General features: G+C 39.9%; 1 protein-coding gene across 3 annotated transcripts in view; it reads right to left on the minus strand.

Moving 5' to 3' along the window:
• Positions 1–22,020, minus strand: part of SCAF8 (SR-related CTD associated factor 8) — a 233,620-nt gene that overhangs the window by 80,497 nt on the left and 131,103 nt on the right. Inside the window, exon 22 of one of the 3 annotated variants that reach the window (XM_074397229.1) lies at positions 19,578–19,838. The exons of the other annotated variants lie outside the window; for them this stretch is intronic. The gene's annotated coding sequence lies outside the window, so the exon portion shown is untranslated. Of the gene's footprint in view, positions 1–19,577; positions 19,839–22,020 lie in introns of those variants that run through there. 3 annotated transcript variants of the gene reach the window in all.

Here is a 22,020-nt window from a genome sequence, read left to right on the forward strand (position 1 = left end):
CATGCCTGTAATCCCAGCTACTGAGGAGGCTGAGGCAGGAGAATTGCCTGAACCCAGGAGGTGGAGGTTGTGGTGAGCCGAGATCGCGCCATTGCACTCCAGCCTGGGTAACAAGAGCGAAACTCCGTCTCAAAAAAAAAAAAAAAAAAAAGTTGGTTCCTTGAAAATCAACCAGAAAAAAAAAAGGCAGGCTTCAGCATTAAATGTGAATTTCTGGTTGTGTTTACATATAAAGACTAACATGAAATTAGATAGATGATTTGTCTACAATAAGCATTAAGTTTCAGTTTTTGGCAATGTTGAGTAATGAGATATTCCACATAAGATAATTTTTCAGGACTTCAATTACAACTGCAATACAAATCCAGCTCAGTCTGCAGTGGCAAATTTGGACATAGTAAGATATCAGACCTTGGCTTGTCCTTGGTCTTTATATGTTAAAAGTTTTCTGTCTTATTTCACAATGTAAAGCTACCAGCTGTTCCTGCTTGCTGCCGTCAGCTCTGCACTAGATGCTGGTGTAGTCACTGGACTAGACGGTGGAGTTTCTTGCTCTACAGGACACCTTGTCAGCCTCATCTCTGTAATTACTGTGAACTAGAAAATCAAAAGGGCTGGCTGCCGAGACAGGCAGATCACGAGGCCAGGATTTCGAGACCAGCCTGACACCTGTAATCCCACCACTTTGGGAAGCTGAGGTTGGAGGATCATCTGAGCCCAGGAGATTGAGACCAGCCTCGGCAACATAGTGAGACCCTGTCTCTATTAAAAATAATAAATAAACAGGCAGGGCACAGTGGCTCATGCCTGTAATCACAGCGCTTTGGGAAGCTGAGGCGGGTAGATCACCTGAAGTCAGGAGTTCGAGACCAGCCTGGCCAATACGGCGAAACCCCGTCTGTACTAAAAATACAAAAATTAGCCAGGCGTGGTGGTGCATGCCTGTAATCCCAGCTACTCAGGAGGCTGAGGCAGGAGAATTGCTTCAACCTGGGAGGTGGCGGTTACAGTGAGCTGAGATTGCAGCACTGCATGCCAGCCTGGGTGACACAGTGAGACTCTGTCTCAATAAATAAGAATAAAATAAAATGACTAAGATTCTTAAAACAGTGTCTGAGAGATAAAGCTGAGTTCATTCTCGAATGCAGACGTTGCACTGGATTTCACACGTGGGCTTTGGAAGAAACCCGTCTGCATTCCTGTGACCGGGAGGAAGCTGGCACTGCTGACCTGTCCGATCATCAGCCTGTCAACACCTGGGAGCTCTTGCCCACTCGTATACACACCCCACCAACACCCAGAAGGCCTGACACACCCTAACAAGCCCCTGGACCTGGTTGCTCACACCCTTGACCGATTCTCCAGCCATGATCGCCTGGCTTCCCCCAAAGGCCTGCCTCTGTTAATCCTCCATTCGCTCCTCCAAAACCAATCTTGTCACAGTGACTTGGCTGTGCAGGAGCCTTTGGTACTCACTTTCTGTTTTTACTGGCCATGTTTGGGAATAAAGGAAGGTCCTGGGCAAGTAACTTTAAGCAAGTACCTGATTGGGCCAGGCACAGTGGCTCATGCCTGTAATCCCAGCACTTTGGGAGGGCGAGGTGAGCAGATCATGAGGTCAGGCGTTCGAAACCAGCCTGACTAACATGGTAAAATCCCATCTCTACTAAAAAAAATATATAAAAACTAGCTGGGCATGGTGGTGGGTGCCTGTAATCCTAGCTACTCAGGAAGCTGAGGTAGAAGAAGTGCTTGAACCCGGGAGGCAGAGGTTGCGGTGAGCTGAGATGGCGCCACTGCACTCCAGCCTGGGCAAAAAGAGTGAAACTCTGTCTCAAAAAAAAAAAAAAAAAAAAAAAAAAACAGTCCGGGTGCGGTGGCTCATGCCTGTAATCCCAGCACTTCAGGAGGCCGAGACAGGCGAATCACGAGGTCAAGAAATTGAGACCATCCTGGCCAACATGGTGAAACCCCGTCTCTACCAAAAAAATACAAAAATTAGCTGGGCATGGTGGTGTGTGCCTGTAGTCCCAGCTACTCAGGAGGCTGAGGCAGGAGAACTGCCTGAACCTAGGAGGCGGAGATTGCAGTGAGCTGAGATTGCGCCACTGCATTCCAGCCTGGTGCCTGGTGACAAAGCGAGACTCTGTCTCACACACACACACACAAAGTAAAATTAAAGTTGTACAGTGACCTATTTATGTAGGTTGGGCAAGGCCTATCAACTCCATGAGGGCAGAGCCACATCTTCCCTGTCCACATTTGAATCTGCTGCTCCCCATGGCACCAGCTACTTGCAGGCACTCAAAACGTTTGTTGAAATAAATGTCTAACTCAAGGTGAAGAGCCATTCTAGGGCATCAGCTACCTGACATCAATCCTCCTCCAATAAACCAGAAAGTTGCTATATCTGCTTTCCACTTCAGAGTTGGTTGATACCCATGCCATACCTGTGTATATAGGGACACACGTCTTCCAAATTCTGACAGCTCCTGTCTCCTTTCTAAACTGTTCAGATTTCATGTGTTGTTGTATGTCTTGTGACTACTGTATTGTATTCATCTGATTTCACTAGTTAAAAGTGTGATGGCCATACCATGTATTGTGCATGGAAGAATGCTCTGGAGTGACAGCGGTGCTATTAATAATCACACTGGGATAACAGTGAGGCAGCCTGGGACATTCGGTCACACTAATTTTAAAGAACGTGACAAAGAATCTCTGCTTGACCAAAGTGAATTTCACCTACATATCCTGGGCCTAAAATAAGAATAGAAGAATTTTGAGCAAAAGTTCAACGCGACAAAGGCACAGCAGTGACCCTATTCTATTTCAGGTTTTACCATCAGAGGCACAAATGCTAATGGGAGGAAGCCTGGCTGATTCCAAAGGCGATTGCTTAAAGATAAAACAGTTTGCCTTCCTTGGAAGCAGAAAATGTGGGTTGGAGAATTACAAGAGTTTTTCCATATAACTTTAAACTTTTCTCAATAAGCAGGCAAGATGCCTGAGCCAGAATCTTTTAGCCAAACATTTCCCTGTACAGATTCCTCATGGAAGGCAAATTAACAGGAAGATGAAAAGCCAGGAGAACTGGACTCAACTCTGTTAGTTACTGTAAGAAACTTCTACACCCATGTCACAGACCTGTGCACGCGGCCCCTGAACCCAAAGTTGAAATTTTAAACGGTAATAACAGATGCTCAATAAATAGTTATTAAACAAATTTAATTCTGACCATAAACACATTTTCCAAAACACTTTGCTGTTTATATTCAGTGGGTCTCTTCTTTTAGACATTTTGCTCTGTAGATATGACTCTTACTACAGGGAAATATATTCTAGTAAAATCCATTATACCTCAAATTTTATTTTATTTGTTTCTCACTGATTTCAATTACAAAAGTAGGATTTCTCCTATTGGAAAAATACACTGGAGGAAGACGACTATGCCAAAATAACTCTTTAATATGGAGTTGGATGTAAAGTTGTATTATGCCATTTTACAGAAACAGGGTCTCACGGTGTTGCCCACGCTGATCTCAAAACTCCTGGCCTCAGCCTATCTTCTTACCTAGATCTCCTAAAGAACTGAGATTACGAACATGAGACGCTGCCTGGCCTCACTGAAATATTTCAGAATCTCAAATTTTCTATTCCTACATTCCTTAAGGAGGGCACATAAAGTCAAAATAAATACCTTTTCATTTTAAGGAATATGAACACTCCAGCTAGACCAATTCATTTCAATTCAGCTATAATCATTGAGAGCCAGGCATGGTCAGGCATTTTGCTAGGCACTGGAGATATCAAGCTGGTACCAGTAATATCTAAAAATTAGCTCACGGATATACACAGCCAAACTGGCAAACTAGCTTCATAGTTTCCCAAATTGATAAAGGACTCTATAAAAATCAGTGCATAAAAATTATCTAGCAAAGTAACAGCAAATACCTCTGACCATGACAACAGTTTCAGACATTGAGACAAAATTATACACGCACGTGATGGAATTCCTTGACTTGCTCTGTGATCATTCATTTGAAAACTCTCTTTCCTGATCATTTCTCCAATGAATGAATGATTATTATTACTACTATTATCTAACATATTTCTACTTAAGAACCTACATATAAATGGGTTCTGCAAAAACGATATCAATCATGTATCTTTAATTTCCTAGATTTCACAATTTAGCTAATTCAAATTTATAGCTGTCACTGTTTATATTTTGAGTTTATATTGGAGAATTATACTGAATTGCATTGAAATATTTCTCAAGCCCGTTACCAAAATGTTATCAAAAGATCCTTAACAAAATGGGATCCTTCTGTCCTTGCTCATTCACTTTATTCCTTGTTTAAAAGATACTGAATGCAAATGCTTTCAACTGAGGATTTTTTTAAAGATATGATTGTCTTATATATTTAAATTGGCTACTAGAACCCAAATGCCAGATTTCAAAAGCAATTTCCCAAATGTTACATGCAGCTGTCAAGTGTACATCAAGAAATGAGCAAGATGACAAAGACAAAGCCTTGTAGGATACAGAGCACACAGGAGCTCTCAGGAGCTTTGAACTTGGTCCAAGAGACACAATTATCCAGGGAGAAGCGAGCCCATGTGGAGAAAGCTGGTCAGGGTACACATGAGTTTTAACATGGGTTTTAGTTATACTAAAAATCTCTCCAGAAATTCAATCCAGCCGAAATCTAAGCTATAATCATTAGGAAAACTAAAAATGTTCCAGACTGAAAGAACTCACCGGGGCAGACATTGGCCATACAAATGAGTATAACATTACATTCCTTTAGTTTGTCAAACTTAAATCAATGATCTTGAATAAAAATAGATTGTGTGTTTTATAGTCAACCAACTGTCCCTTTTTAAAAAATCTTTGAGAACATGGCAGAAGTGAAATCAGATGGAGAAGATGGTTACATGTCAGAGAGCTGAAAGAACATAAAAATAGCTTTAAACATAATTTGGTTGATAAAATATTTTTCAACAAGGATTTCCATTATTTAACTTGATACAACTCATTAGAAAATCTATGTAGAGTCAACAGATAGATGCTGGATCCAGACCCACATAGGATTTTGTAGGTCCCCACATACTTTTCCACATTATTAAGGATTCATCTCATGCTGAAATCTACAGACTTAATTAGCAAGATGAAGTATTATTTTAGGCAAACAAAGTGAAATAACTCAAAATCTGAAAAGACAAATGGCAGAGTTTGGGATCTGAACACACAGTGTGTGGTTATGAAGAGAAATTCACATCATAGATTGTGAAAAAAAAGGACACAAGCCCCCAATAAATTTCCATCATAGGTCAGCCACAGACTCTCTTAATCCAAATCATGTGGAATAGATGTTAAGAACACAGGACTTCCCATCAGACACTCCTCGGTTAGAACCCACTTTTTGCCCAAATTAGCTGTGCAACTTGGGTTAAACAGTTTGTTTCCTCATCTGTCAAGTGAAATGATAGTGCCTATTTTCATGTGGTTCTTATAAGGATAAATTAATTTATGTAAAGCATTCAGTATAGCAAATAGTCAATACGTAGAAATTATTACAGTTATTATACAATATCACTGACACCACCACAATAATCAGTAACACCTGCAAACCTTTAGCAACACTCCACAATACTGGGATGAATAGAAACGCAAAAGAGAGCAAGCCACCACCTGTAGGTATCTAGAAAAGCCCAGTGAGGCCCAGGCCACAGGTGAAATTCACACACATTATAGGCTATGGAGCCATCAGTCCGTGTCCTTGCTCTGCTAATTAGGGATGCAAGATGAAATACAGGATGCCTGGTTAAGATGGAATTTCAGATACCTTTATGTTTAAAAAATTATTCATTATTTATCTGAAATTCAAAAGTAACTGAGTGTCCCGTATTTTCATTTGTGAAACCTGGCAACCCAATCTCTAAGGCCCCTTTCCTCTCATTCACTTAAAAGAACCCGAGGGAATTCTGTTTCATCTTCAACTCCCCGACATGACATCGAGAACGTGATTTCTAGCAACAAAACAAACAGCACCATTCATTTACAAAAGTTGTATTAAGTTTCCCCAAATTTCCAAGGAATTTTTACCCTATCATGTCATTTGATGCTCATTGTAAACAGCTGCTACCTTCACTCCTGCTTTACAGCTGATGAAACCACGCAGAGCGGTGAGCTGTCATCATGTCACCACTGCTGCTGACCAAGTCCTCTGCAATCATTTTCCACATTATCAGCTTCCACATATCTTCCCTCAGCCAAGAAGATTTTAAAAAGCTTTATTTTGCATTATGAAACAAAGCATGTTAAAACGTGCTTTTCAAATTCCTTCCTCTTCTCCCCAATTTGACATACTGAGTTCTTATTCATGGGCTGGAAAATCTTTCAAGTGCCTTCCAGCTCTAATTTTCTTTGATCTATGACCCACAAAGTTGCTAAATACCAAAGCCAATTTGTTCAAGAATCTCTGACAGAGTTTGTGCCTCCAGACAGCCTCACAGCCTGCTGTTATTTGCCCTTCCTTTTGCAAGACAAACTCTGCTACACTAAAAGAATGCGAAGGTTCCATGGGGCTGGGAGCTTCTCACTACAACCATGTTGCTCATTACCTGTAACACCTGGCTGCATTCAACATCACGCTCGAGGGCACCCAGGGCTTGAGGGCGGGGCTGCTTCAGCTCATTTACCTCCAAGTCACCTCCCTCCCTAGCAGGAGCCACTTCTTCGAAGGCAATCTTGGCTTCTCTCTGCACAAAGCGCCCTCCTTTCCTCCGCAGAAACTTGTCTCTACCTCTGCCTCTTCCAGCACAGTAAAAACAGCACATCAACTCTTGAGTAGTAACACCTTCAAATAATATCCCCATGCCAATATTGCCACCCAGTCCTTGCTACTGGGTTATTTCTTGAATGGCTACTTTTTCCCCCTCCTTACTTTTCTGTTTATGCACAACAATGTTCTCTGGTTTTCTTTTTATTTTTTGAGATAGAATCTCACTTTTGTCACCCAGGCTGGAATGCAGTGGTGTGACCTCGACTTACTGCAACCTCCACCTCCTGGGTTCAAGTGATTCTTGTACCTCAGCTTCTCAAGTAGCTGGGATCACAGGCATGTGACACCACACCCGGCTAATTTTTGTATTTTTAGTAGAGACAGGGTTTTGCTATGTTGGCCAGGCTGATCTCAAACTCCTGGTCTCTGGTGATCTACCTGCCTCAGCTTCCCAAAGGGTTGGGATTACAGGGGTCAGCCATGGCTCCTAGACAGAAAATTAGAACTGTGTTTCTACCTGGTTTTGGACCAGTTGTTTTATTTTATTTATTTTTCTTATAGATGGGGTCTTGCTCTGTCAATGGGCTGGAGTACAGTGGCGCAATCATAGCTCACTGCAGCCTCAAACTCCTGAGCTCCAGGGATCCTCCCATCTCAGCCACCCAAGTAACTGGGACTACAGGTGTGTGCCACTATGCCCAGCTAATTTATATGTATATATATTTAAAAGATGAGGTCTTGCTATATTGCCTAGATTGGTCTAGAACTCCTGGCTTCAAGCAATCTTCCTGCCTCGGCCTCCCAAAATGCTGGAATTATAGGCATGAGCTACTGTGCCCAGCTGCTGTCTGATTTTGAATAAATAATATAAGGCGGCAAAGATGGTGGCTTTTAATAATTTTATCCCATATCCAGCCCATTAGCAATACACATACGTTGTGAAATGTATGCTTTCCTGAAATTCAAGTACTGCTAAAAAGAGATGGAGACCTTAAATCTAAAGCTTCCCTCCCCAATTCCATTTCCATATATCTTCTAGGATACTTTTCTTAAGAATGATATTAACAACAAGTAGGGTCTGATACTCCTAAACCCTGTAGTCTTAATTCTTTTCCCTAGAATCTAGATCAAGAAAAAAATAATAGTTACCATGTATTTAAATGCTTTCCACGTGCCAGTTCTAAGTATCATCACACTATTATATGATGTTATAAAGTTTCTGAAACAGATGTAAAATTGAGGCACAGGGAAACTGAGTAACTTGCCTGATGCTGTAAGACCAGGAAGAGACTGAAGTTAGGCTCAGATACGCTCTTTACCCATACAGCATTTGAATGCCCTAAATTAAAATGCTGTCACTAATATTTTCCATGTGGAACAGGTCTGGGCAGAAGGAAGGGGATGTTAGCATAAAATAAAAAAAGTAAGATAAAATCATTCTTTCTCCCTTTGACCTTGCAGACAATCCTTTCTGATCAAGGCTAGGGAGGTGAGAAAGACGCTGGTGGTTAAAGAGATGATGTTCCAAAGACCAGAAAGGGGTCCTGGGGGGGGGGGGGGGTCGAAAGACAATTTCTGGCTTTCTCAGCCTTTTTCCTGAGACCACTCTTGTTGAACATGACTCAATTAGTTAAGGAGGTCAGAATGTATCCATAATCTGAACCAGCACACCTGCGGCTGACAGCCTCCTACTGCCTGCAAGAGAAATTGCAAGCTCTCAGCTGGGCAGTGAGGGCCCCTCCCAACTGGATGGGCCAAGCTGAGCTGCTCCCTGCTCTCCATTCACTCCATACACTTTCAGGCCTCTGAGTAACCCCTGCAAATGCACTTCCCTTCCAGCAAGCTGCAGGATGCTGGGCAACTGCCAGTTTCTCCCACTGCCTTCCCTGCTCCACCCCTTTCCATGGTGGCCATTCATGGATGCATTTCCACGGCACGATGCTCACATCTCTGCCACAGCACCAATCACTCTGTCCAGTAAGTACCTTCCCAAACGCACTGTGGATTCCTCAAAGGCAGAGACCTTGCTTTCTTTTTGTGTGTGCCTGGTGCTTACGTGTTTGTTGAATAAATGCATTGAGTGTAGGGCTCATACATTCATTCAAGTCCTAAGAAGGTTAAAAGCTTAGAATTTTAAAATTATACAGAGTATTTTCCAAGTTTAGAGCTTCCATTTACCCAGAAGGAATGCCAATCATCCACAAGCATACATTTAAGAAATAAATTTTTATCTTCAAATACTTCTATTAATATGTAATAAAATTACTGTACTATTTAAGCGTTTTAATGAAGGAAAGCATTGAGCAAAAATATTCTGGCCGGGCATGGTGGTTCAAACCTGAAATCCCAGCACTTTGGCAGGATGAAGCAGGCGGATCACTTGACATCAGGAGTTTGAGACCAGCCTGGCCAACATGGTGAAACCCCGTCTCTACTAAAAATACAAAAATTAGCTGGGAGTGGTGGTACATGCCTGTAATCTCAGGAGGCTGAGACAGGAGAATCGCTTGAACCCAGGTGGTGGAGGTTGCAGTGAGCCAAGACTGCACCACTGCACTCCAGCCTGGGTGACAGAGTGACACCCTGTCTAAAACAACAACAACAAAAAACCCTTAATATTCCAAAAGTTACAAGAGTTTATCATAGTGGAAAAAAGTTACTGAAAAGTGAACTAAATAGTATTCTATTTCCTGAACCTCCACGAAACTATTATTTGCAAAACATATCTCAATACAATGTCATTCTGGTAACTAAAATAAGTTCAGAAACTGATGTTTTATCTCCAATAACCTTATTTATTAAACTTATGAAATACCTGGAAAACAGTGAAAAGTAATAATTCTTTTTATCTGTTTTTTTAAAAAAAAAACAGCCTCTAAGTTAGACTTATAAAGTAAGTGGTGATGCCATGTATTCCAGGAGAAGCTCCGCCAGCTCCCAGCCATCAGACCACCTGGATTATCGGACATAATTCAGCATTCTGGACTCACTACACATAACAGACCCTAATATAACTGGGAGAAACATACAAAATGGAGGCCTATTTCCATGTTTGATAGCTGATTTATAGAAGTTAACATTTAAGAAATAGCTGGCATCATATTGTACTACGGAATGTTCTATTCCAGGCTGTTTCACCTTTGTGTGTGTTTTGGGGTGGAGGGGCAAGAGGGGGTATTCACATATATGACTAATTTAAAAATCTGAGCACAGGCCAGGTGAGGCGGCTCACGCCTGTAATCCCAGCACTTTGGGAGGCCGAGGCAGGTGGATCACCTAAGGTCAGGAGTTTGAGACCCACCTGGCCAGCATGGTGAAACCCTGTCTCTACTAAAAATACAAAAATTAGCCAGGCTTGGTGGCACATGCCTGAATCCCTGCTACTTGGGAGGCTGAGACAGGAGAATTGTTTGAACCCAGGAGGCAGAGGTTGCAGTGAGCTGAGATTGCGCCACTGCACTCCAGCCTGGGTGACAGAGCAAGACCCCATCTTGGGGAAGAAAAAATCTGAGCATAGATTTTTGGGCATAATATGATGCATAATTTCAAGGAATATCATGGCCAACCTTATTCTTAACACCCTTCGCCTAAGAAATACATGGCTCTTAAGTTAATCAGGGAGATGGTGTAGTTTACAGCCTTCCATCTATCCTAAGGAACCCCTACCATCCCTAAAGAAAGGTCAGATGTTTATGAGACATCACATTTGGGTAATTTTTCTGCTAGCTCACATACCTGTAATAGATGACAGCAAGTTGGAACCAAAATGTCTCACTGCAGTTGGTTTATTCCACCCTCATAGAGGCAGTGACCATGTAGATAATTGCTTAGGGATATGGGGCTTAAAAGTATAAGTGAACATAAAAATTTTCACTATTACCAGTCACCTTTCAAGACCAAATTTATACCTATAAAAATGTGTCTATATATTTCCATGCCAGATATTGGTTTCCCTCACTCTGAACTGGCATGTGGGTAATAAACTTTGATTACATAGAATCTGAAAGTTAAGCCAGGCATGGTGGCTCACGCCTGTACTCCGAGCACTTTGGGAGGCCAAAGCGGGCAGCCTGAGCTCAGGAGTTCGAGACCTGCCTGGGCAACATGGAGAAACCCCATCTCAACTAAAAAAATACAAAAAAATTAGCCAGGCATGGTAGTGCGTGCCTGTAGTCCCAGCTACTCAGGAGGCTGAGGCAGGATAATTGATTGAACCCGGGAGGCAGAGGTTGCAGTGAGCCGAGATTGCGCCACTGTACTCTAGCCTGGGTGACAGAGCGAGACTGTCTCCCCATCCTTCACCCCCACCAAAAAAAAGAAAGTTAATAAAGTTAACATAGAGTCCAAATACAAACAATCAAATTACTGTTTTAAATTTTTTAATGGGGTCTATTGAACACAAATGCACAAATGCCTTATAAATGACATAACAGATCTCTAATGTAAAAAAAAAAAACCATAAAAATTGGAATGTTATAGAGAAACACTGAAAAAAAACCTGTATTTTGTGACTTTCGCTGAAACTAGGACATTTAATTGCAAAAAAGAATCAATATGAGTCACTAAAAACAGCAACTAAAAATGTGATTTATGTACTCCATAGAAGAGAATTCCAGATTAAAAAACAAAAAACAAAAAACCTCATTGTACAGGAATGAGCACAGGAAGAGCTTTAAAGAAAAAGATATAGAGAAAATTTAAATCATTAAAGATTCTATACACATCTGGTTCCTTGACATAGATGTCATTCATTGAGAATGAGTGAAAACAGAATAAACTCTCCTTTGATCCTCAGAGAGCAGTCAATAGAGCAACATCTAAGAATTCAGCTACCATGTCCCAGCATGAGTTCTACTTAGGAAAAAATGGGTAGGTAATTATAGCAGATTGAGTATTTACTACACTCTAGGTACTATTTTAAGTACTTTACCTATGTAACTCAGTGACTGCACACCACAGTGCTATGAGGCAGGTACTACTATCAACCTCATTTTACCGAAGTGGAAACAGGTGCAGAAAGGGTAACTATAATATAACCTTAAGGCTAGTAAGTGGCAGAGTCATATTTCAAATCCAGGCACTCTCTCCAGGACCCACGTTGCTAACCACTGCAATTCGCCCTCTGCACTGAGGGTTAGAGTGTTAGAGCTGAAGGGACCCATGAAAGCACCTACATTGTGTTCTCCTCTGTAAACTGAGGCTCAATCACATTGTCCTATGATTCCCTGCTGCTTGCTCCATTCACCACAGCCCTTTATCACCTTTTACAGCCACCTTCATAGTAACTCGGGTCACTGCACAGGGCTAGCTGCAGATTTACACGTTTGCTTTGACTGTCTGGTAAGGACACCATTGCCGTTTTATAACAAACCAGCAATTGTCCAGTTCTCGCATACTCCTCTGGTATCAGAATCCTCTGTGGCGATAATCTTATAAAACAATATTCTATAAATATTTTGTTGGTACACTCAGAAAGTCACACCCTGTGTAACATGGACACTATAATGGTGCAAAGGTCTCAACAGTTTTAATAAGTAAAATCACATTCTTAAATGGATGACAGTACTGAAAAGAATACCTTTGAAATGATTTTGGATTTGCAAATTCAATGTTAAAATAGACTAAAAAGTCTCCCCACCCCACCTCAGATGCTGACTCTGATGAACATTAAAGTTCTTTCAAACTCTGAAACGGAGAGTCTGAATGGCTGTTTCTGTGAAATCATAGTTTCTGGAGCTTCACCTGACTCTCCTCAGTATACTATAGGACGGTATGCTGGGGCAGTACTCTGCTTCATCAGAATATGCTCTCATTATGTGGACAGACAGTAACAGTTGACTCTCAGGTTATGACAGACAAGTGATTTTTTTTTAACAGGTGAGGTGGGAGTGGGGTCGGAATTTAGTTAAGTTCTCAGAAATACCAACGATGGTTATTAGCTTGAGCATTGCAGGAGAACCAGCTCATCCCTAGAAGCAAGCCCTGGGTTTCCTTCTATAGATGCACAGTGCCCTCTACTGGTACAAATATAGAATCCCGAAATGCAATTTTCTCCCTAAGTGATTTCTCAGAGGCACAACTAAGAATATTTATTCTTTTAAAATGACACCAAAAAGAAAATATGTAATTAAAAAAACAAAAAAGAATACTCACTTTTGAAATATCTGATAATTTTCAATTAATGAGATCTCCTCCTCTATCAGAATTAGACATTTCAATTATAGTCCACACACATAGTATCACAGAATGAAAAGAACTAAACAGTACTTTAAAAATCCTGGCACTAAGTGTCACGGTGTCAAAGCTGCTATAAAAAATACCTAGTTTGGAATAACTCCAATGTACCCAAAAAGTGCCAAAGGCACCAATTACAGAAGAATTATAGAGTATATTTAAAATTTGCAAAATGCTTTGAAACTTTCCATTGTCAAATGCTAAGTGGCTCACCTTCTCATGAATATTTTACTTCCTTGATTTTAAAACAACAGTTAAAGCTTTGGTTTTCTCTACTGAATCTCTCAAAGACTATCAGAAATAAATTGTAGGTAGGTTTACTCCATTTATAGAAACTTCCAATAGGCAAGTTTTACCTACATGTGAAACAACGCAAAGTGAGAGGCTGACGTCAAAGACAGCCTCCATATGTGTCATCATTTGTCATGCACATCAAAATACTGTACATGAGTTCAAAGGAAAATGAGTTTTTGAAAACCCACAGCAATATTTTTAATTCTTGTAGGCTGCAATTATTTCCTTCAAACTATATTTCCATAACTTCCCACTGCAGAAAATGGAGTAGAAAAGAATTTAAAATGATACTTTTCAGCAAGGAACACTCGAACCAAATTTCATTCCAACAGCCAGAGAATACAGCTTCCTTAATCTTGCCCATTTTCTCTGTTTTAACCAAGTATAATAAAAATAGTTGTGAACTAGTGCGTTAGCCAGTTTTTGCCCAAAATATATAAAACAGAGCTCCTTTTCAAGGAATTATTCATTGCTTAGATGAGAGTAATGAATTAGGAAAAATGAAGGCATTTCTAGTCAACTTTGATAACTAGGATTTACATATGTATATAGCACATTTCCTTTTCACTATTTCTATTTATTAATTTATCAGCCCACATTTGTGCGCCATCATGCCCAGCTAATTTTTACATTTTTAGTAGAGACACGGTTTCGCCACGTTGGCCAGGTTGGTCTCAAACTCCTGACTTCAGGTGATCTGCTCGCCTTGGCCTCCCAAAGTGCTGGGATTATAGGCATTAACCACTGCACCAGCCTATAAGGACATATTTAACCCTTAAAATAGAGAGTTTTTACTTAAAAATGATTTAAAATCTTCATACAACAACCTACCGCCTCCCCTGCCCCTGCCCCTGCCCCACATAACAGTATCTGTAGCCACTTTGTGGGCCCTGCTTCTGCAGACCTGTAAATATCTTCTCTCTCCTTTCATTTTTTGGGCATCGGATGGGGGAAAAGTATGCTTCTGGCTCAAGGAATATCCATAGAAACCATTGTGAAAGCAATTACCGGGCCAGGTGCTATGGCTTATAATTGTAATCTCAGCACTTTCGGAGGCCAAGGTAGGAGGATTGCCCAGGCCCAGGAGATTGATACCAGCCTGGGCAAAATAGCAAGACCTCACCTCTATAAATAATTTTTAAAATTAGCTGGGCATGGGCATGGTGGTTCCTTTCTGTGGTCTCAGTTACTCAGAAGGCTGAGGCAAGAGAATCGCTTGAGCTAAGGCAGTCAAAGCTACAGCGAGCTGAGATCATGCCAATGCGCTCCAGACCCCATCTCAAAAAAAAAAAAAAAAACCCCAAAAAACAAACAAACAAAAAACAACAACTGCCACCATGCAACTCCTACTCAAATAACTGTATCAGCAAAATATGTCCTGGGATCACATAGTGAATAGACACACTCTAACAGCTTTCAGTAGTGAAAGGTGAAGAGAAATAGTGAAATCCCACAGTGAGGCCATCAGGGAAGATGAAGAGAAATGGTGAAGTCCCACAGTGAGGCCATCAAGGCCTGGTCTCTGTTTTGTACTCTCTCCTCTCGGCCTACAGGATCATGCTTTACTCACACAGGATGACAAGGGACACTACAAAAGCAATTTCCTAAAAGTTAACTCGAATTCCCTGAAAACATTCATGGGTTTTTAAATTATGAACATTAAATCACAGCCAGGCACAGTGGCTCACACCTGTAATCACAACACTTTGGAAGGCTAAGGTGGGCAGATCATTTAAGGTCAGGAGTTTGAGACCAGCCTGACCAACATGGAGAAATTAAAAAATACAAAATTAAAACTACTAAAAATACAAAATTAGCCAGGTGTGGTGATGGGCACCTATAATCCCAGCTGCCTGGGAGGCTGAAGCAGGAGAATCGCTAGAACCCAGGAGGCAAGAGGTTGCAGTGAGCCGAGATTACACCACTGCACTCCAGCCTGGGTGACAGGAGTGAAACTCCATCTCAAAAAACAAAACAACACATTACATCAAGAAATTCCATGTAACTACGGAAGCCCTGAGAGTGCTCTAAAATAACACCTCTAAGAAAAGAAAAACATCCTTCCAAACTCTGTCAAGACTGAGCACCACAGAGAGAAGAACAGGAAACAAGTGAAATCCTTTTCGGTAGGGGACTGGAACACCACGGGACACTGTAGATACCAGGTACAAAAGAAAAACAGGAAATGCGGTCCTCAGGAGAAAATGGGTTAACTCAGTTATGGCTAACCAAATAGCAGAATATTATGCAGGCATTACAAACGATGATTGGCTTATATGCTTGGGAAGCACCTAGAAGAACACATGAGGAACTAATTGTGGTTGCCTCTGCAGAAGAAGAATTAGGGTACCTGGCTAATTACCAATTTTTTAACTTCATCTCCTTTGTTACTGGTCTAATAATTTATGATAAACATGTATTATTTTAAAAATAAAACAGAGCTAGGCATGGTGGCTCACACCTGTCATCTCAGCACTTTGGGAGGCTGAGGCGGGCATATTATGAGGTCAAGACATTGAGACCATCCTGGCCAACATGGTGAAACCCCATCTCTACTAAAAAACTACAAAAAAACTACAAAAAATAGCTGGGCACAGTGGTGCACACCCGTAGTCCCAGTGACTTGGGAGGCCGAGGCAGGAGAATCGCTGGAACTTGGGAGGCAGAGGCTGCAGTGAGCCAAGATCGTGCCATTGCACTCCAGCTGGCAACAGGGCAAGACTCTGTCTCAAAAAAATAAAATAAGTAATAAAATAAAACAGATAAAAATATGAAATAAATACCATTTTGAACGATGAGAAGAAAAAAAATGACTGTGCTGTGGATGGTGAAAAGAAAACAGGTATTATAAGTATGAGAGATGTTTGTGACAAAAAGTTGGACAGAGTAGCTAACTTTTAATATTTTTGATCAGATGAAGCAATCTGATAAACTCATTTGTCAAAGCAAACTAACATTAATTTGAAAAGATAAAAAATGACTGAATTGAGTAAAGTGACAGGATTCTGGAAAGGAAATAAATCTTTACAGGAAAGTCATTCAGTGTGAGAATGTTAACATTTTTATGTTTCTATTTCCACAGCTAGTCTCACGTATTTTCTTATTTGTCTGCTTTAATCAAGGTATCACCCCAAATGTTAGCCACTCCAAGAATTAGCAGTGAACAAAACTACATTCTCCTTCACCTGTGGAAGCTTCTGTTGCACAAATTTCAAAAGCCTTGTCAAAGGCAGAAACTAGTTAGCACAAAAAATGTGATGTCATAGGATAAACAATTTGAACAAATCCTCAAGATACTCGAATGACAAATTCTGTGCGTAGGATAACATTCTCCAGGAGGACAAAGGAGGCAGTAAAAAAGTTTCAAGAACCACCACAATTCAAACATGTCACATTGCTTTTAAACGGTCATCAAATGTTAAGGCTCCAAAATGGTATAATTGAGAGATCGTTTTTCCCTTTATTTTTTAAAAGCATTGTTCAAAAAACAACAAAAGCAACTACGTTATCCCACATGAAATTCCACAATATGAATTTTCAACTTAGCAACGACTCTCGGTAATGATTAACTGGAATAAGGTAATAAGAGGAAGAAAACCAAAACCAGGTGGCGCTGTGGCTACAAACTACATAAGGCTCACGTGCCTGATGGGGAACACAGGAAGGAGAGCCTGGGACAGAAGAGCAAGAATTCCACGTGGACTTGGAATTCTTGATCATTCAGCAGTCATTCATTTCAGGTAAGGGTAGATTTTGCTCTGGTGAAAATGTGTTTGTGACAGAGTGAGCGTCTATAAGGGACTTCAGAAAGAGAGGATAACTTTTTAAAAATTTCCTGGAAGATACTAGGGCAGGCTAATTTAAAAATCAATAAAAAGAAGCAGAAAAGAAAGCCAGGAAAATGAAAAGTCCACTTATTTTACAGTATCATCTGAGACTGGCAACATATTTTACAGATTACATTCCCAAAGTGTGTTTGTGTGTGTGTGCACATTCATGCATGTGTGCAACTATGCATTTAAAGACTCAATTTTATCAGCAATGAGAACAATTTTACAAATCTGCTGTTTTGTGGCTATAACCTTCACTCAGCCAATTCTCTTGTCCACTTTCAAAGACTTATCATCTTGGGAAACTAAAATAGTAATATTCCTAATCTTCTGGCAAAGCTAACCATCAAATGATCAGTAAAGAATTTGCCCCTCAAGAGTATATATCAGAGTCAAATTCCTGCACTAGTTAAATTACCTGGCAATGGGAAAATTCTGCTGGGGATTACAAAATGGGAGGAATGTTAACATTCCGAGTAAGTCCTTTAAAATTAAAACTACAAGGAACTTTATATTAAGAGAGCATACTCCAAAGAAGTTGCATCTAGTACCACATAACTAATAAAATCAGTTGACAGTCCTGAAGGTATGAGTGTTTATCCTTTAAAGGTGTCAAAATGTTTTATATTTTGAATGAAGCTAAAATATTTCATGCTCCTATGACTAAATTTAATGGAGACGTCTTCATTTCTGAGTTTTATAGCAGAGTCTCCAGATACTCTATTTCAATAAAAGCACAATGCAGTCTAACAGCAGATTTGAAAATCAGATAATTTCTAGAAAACTGGTAACCAGAAAAACTGAAAACTGATTTTTGCTACTGCTAATGAATTTTTAAATTTTCTCACTTGGTAGTAAAGCTGTGTCAGGAACATTTTGGTTTTTTTTTTTTTTTTTGGCAGCTAAAAGGAATTTCAAAATCCCCCTTTCTCCTTGAAAACATATTAATTAGGTCTTTTTATGGCTGAGGCTGTTCCTAACACCCACCTTGATGGGATCTAGTCAGTCATTTGTTTCTCATTTAAATATACAACTAAATTGCAAACTACAAAGCTACAGGGTCTACGTGTAGCTAACTACACTATATTGTTTGATGTATAATCAACATACATTACGATGGAATCTTGAAATATTATTAGCTATAAAATACCTTCTTCTTTCTTTGAGAAAGACTTATATTTTTTAGGCCAATGGAAAACAATCCAAGTTAAAAATCAACACAAGAGATATATAGAAAAAGAAGTAGGAACAAATCTGCCTTGTTAAAATGCTTTTCTTAGAAAGATGATAGCTGGCACAGATGCATCTCATCCACCTGATGCACACAGCGTGACTGCTGCTGCTGTCTCTTCTTGAACAAATAGAGCTCTTCAGCTTTACAGACCAATTCAAATGTGTATAAATCAATTGCCTCCTTCCTGCTGCTGCTCTTTTCAGACTGCAGACAAGGGGCTCTAGTTTAAGGATGGCAGTCAGGGTGGACACATTAGAAAGAAACATTTTAGTTTCAATGTTACCACGAAACCAGCATGAAAGCAGCATGCCATATTATATGTTACAGTCTAGGTTCCATTTCTAACTCCACCCAAAATGAGTATGAATAAACTCATTTATAAGTGTTCGTCAGTCAAATAAAACGATAGTAGTCTAAATTTATGAACATGTGTACTAGCCAAAGGTCAATAAAGCTAAAAGGAAGCCAAGTGTAATAAAAGGGCAGCTATAAGGTCTTGTGTTTGAATTTTTACCCAGCAAGAAGTAAATGATACTTAATAAATGATACTTAGTAACCCAACTTCTTCCCCCCCATACCCCTCCACCATCCCTACACACATCTAAAATAGGCTAATTTTTACTCTAATTTCTGAGACTGTTTTGGAATTCCTGTTTTTTTGTTTTTTGTTTTTTTAAGACTGGATACTTCAGTTACTAGAATTTTTAAATACAGATTCAATAGTCATTATAACATACTCTAAGGAGGGGTCTAATTATTATAGGGGATTTCAAATTAGCAGTACAACAGGCAGAGTAGAAATCATTCAATTCTAGAAATTGGTATCACTAGCATTCTTATTGAGGAAGAATTTAATAGATTTGACAGATTAAACACAAATACCACAGGTGGGGCTGCTATGTGAATAGTATTCAACCCTTCAAAGGGGAAGCCGTTTGTTTTACTAGGTAACAAGAACCGCTTGCACTGTAAGAAACAGTGGAAAATTAGCCCCCAAACACCAGTAGATTATTTAATGCTATTTTGGCTTCCACCTAATAAGATGCCACAAATAATATGGTCTACTGGGAAATGTCCCATGTAGAAATAACCTAATATGTAAGAAATGAAACCTGAGAAGGCTCATTGCTAGAGTAACTCTACAGAAAATTCTTTTATCAGTGGGTCTCAAAATGTAGTATGCATATAAATTACCTGGATTGCTGGGTAAAGATGCAGGTTTCCTCCACCTACTCCCAAAGCTTTTAGCTCTATTAGGTCTTGGGAGGGGCTCAGCCTGAATTTTAAACAAATCCTTTGGGTATTCTAATACAGGTATCCATGGTCCACACATTGAGAAACACTGATCTTAAAGGTGTCAGACATCCTTTATAGGTGGCCTCTTCTGTAGGGTGATTCCACGGGGGCGGTGTGCTCTGTCCAAAAGTGTGAATTACCTGCCATTTCACCATTAACCTATAATGAAAATTTGACAAGGAAAGCTCTTGGTTTACAAAAGTCACTTATTAAAGTGAGAATTTGTGTGTGTATGTGTTTAAGGAATTTATCCCCCAAATCACAAACTGACTGAGTAACAGCTGATTGTCTAAAATCTATTATGATAGCTAGACAATCTAGTATAATATTAGGGTCTATGGAGACAATGAAGAGAGACACAGGGTAAATAGTGGGGGGTGAGGGGGAAAGGCACAAGGCAATAATCTACTTATAATACTGCCTAGACCCAGCCTTATGTGTCATACAAGGGTGTACACCCAGCCAGGTGTGGAGGCTCACACTTGTAATTTCAGCACTTTGGGAGGCTGAGGCAGGTGGATCACTTGAGGTCAGGAGTTCAAAACTGGCCTGGCCAACATGGTGAAACCCTGTTCCTACTGAAAATACAAAAAATTAGCCAGGCATGGTGGCATGTGCCTGCAGTCCCAGCTACTCAGAAGGCTAAGGCAGAGAGAACCGCTTGAGCCCGGGAGGCAGAGACTGCAGTGAGCTGAGATTGTGCCACTGCACTGCCTTAAAAAAAAAAAAAAAAAAAAAAGCATATACCTCATACAGGGGCACTATGGAGCAAACCCATTTATTAGTCTCTCCAACCCCATTTTCACACCCTACACAAAATTACCAAATTAATTTCTCCTTAAACACCAATTCATCTTTCAGTTTGGGAACCTTTACTAAATTCCCTCACTCCTCCTCCAGGAGTCTGTGAACTAGGAACTACTCCAATTCTGCTGCTGAAGATTCTGTATAAGCCCATCTCACTTAACCAATCTAACCACGTCTGTCACCTTCTCCCAAAGTGTACTTCCCAGCTCCAGCCAGATGGGGCTCACATTTCATTAACTTTCGAGGGGTTGACCCGCAGACTTTACACCTTTGCTCTGGTTGGTCTCATAACTGATCAGCATCCCTACATGGAAATACCTTTTACCCCTTCTTAGCCTTTAAGACAGTCCTTCGAGGCCTACCCCAAGTCCCATTTCTACCGTAAATCTAGTCACCACTGCATTCTTTTCTCTTCATATGGAGCATTTCGCGCCTTCACCAAGTACTGAAGCACTTGGCTACATTCAACCTTGTGTTTTATTACACCATTCTTTCGTATCCTCCCCATCGCCACCAACTCTCCAAGTTCCTTGAAGGCAATAACACTTAGAGAATTTCCTGCTATCTCCATCCTCATCCATTCTCTCACTCAAACAAAAGCCTGGCATATAAAATTGGCTTGATAAACAGCTATCACAATTCATGATGTACTTAATTATCATCAAATTGCATCCCAATGAATACCTGTAAATAAATTAGTCAAACACATATCTGAGCAAACATCATACATCAAGAACTATTTGTAGTCACTGGGGCTATCCTTGGTGAATTCTTTGCCTCAACTATCTTAATGTAACCCCTTAAAACAAACACTATTTTTTTCCTGCTACCAGCATCACAGGAAGATCCATAGTAACTCTTCATTACAGATTCTGAGAGTTAACCTGAGCGTTTTCTACTCTTTAAGTTACTGGCAGCACTATGAAAGCTGAGAAGGGAAGCTAAAACATCACTTTACCCCAGACCAACAGCACTGATTCTATTTTATCACACTAATAACATGAGATTAATTTAAGGTATGGAATTTACTTCCTGTGTGCCCCATTTATTACCTAAGTAGATAGGTCTATTAGATGTCAGCTGTAATAATATTCATTTTAAAAGCCCATACGAAAGATACACATAAACTGCCATCATTAAAGATTTCTATCACTATGATTACCTTTTTCTGAAATAATAAAAAGGACAGGATTATATACATGGCAAGAAGGCTTCTCAAGGATTAAAAGCTCTTATAAAATTTAGTATTTATTATTTAAAAAATCATGGTAAAATTTACAGAACACAAAATTACCATTTTAATGGCATATATTATTAAGAAAAATATATATTTTTATTAAGAAAAATATACATTTTTATTAAGAAAAATGTTGAAATAGTACTGTAATACTAAAACATGAGATTCTTTCCTGAAAAAACTCACTATGATTAATACCAGAATTTGGAAACTAGTGTTAGTAAATACCTTTTTTACATTCCACTGCTGAAAAGTAATTAAAATACGTCATTAGTGGTTAAATCATTTGTATTTCAG

Source organism: Saimiri boliviensis, chromosome 4, assembly GCF_048565385.1.
Source record: "Saimiri boliviensis isolate mSaiBol1 chromosome 4, mSaiBol1.pri, whole genome shotgun sequence".
In the NCBI taxonomy this organism is placed as follows: domain Eukaryota; kingdom Metazoa; phylum Chordata; class Mammalia; order Primates; family Cebidae; genus Saimiri; species Saimiri boliviensis.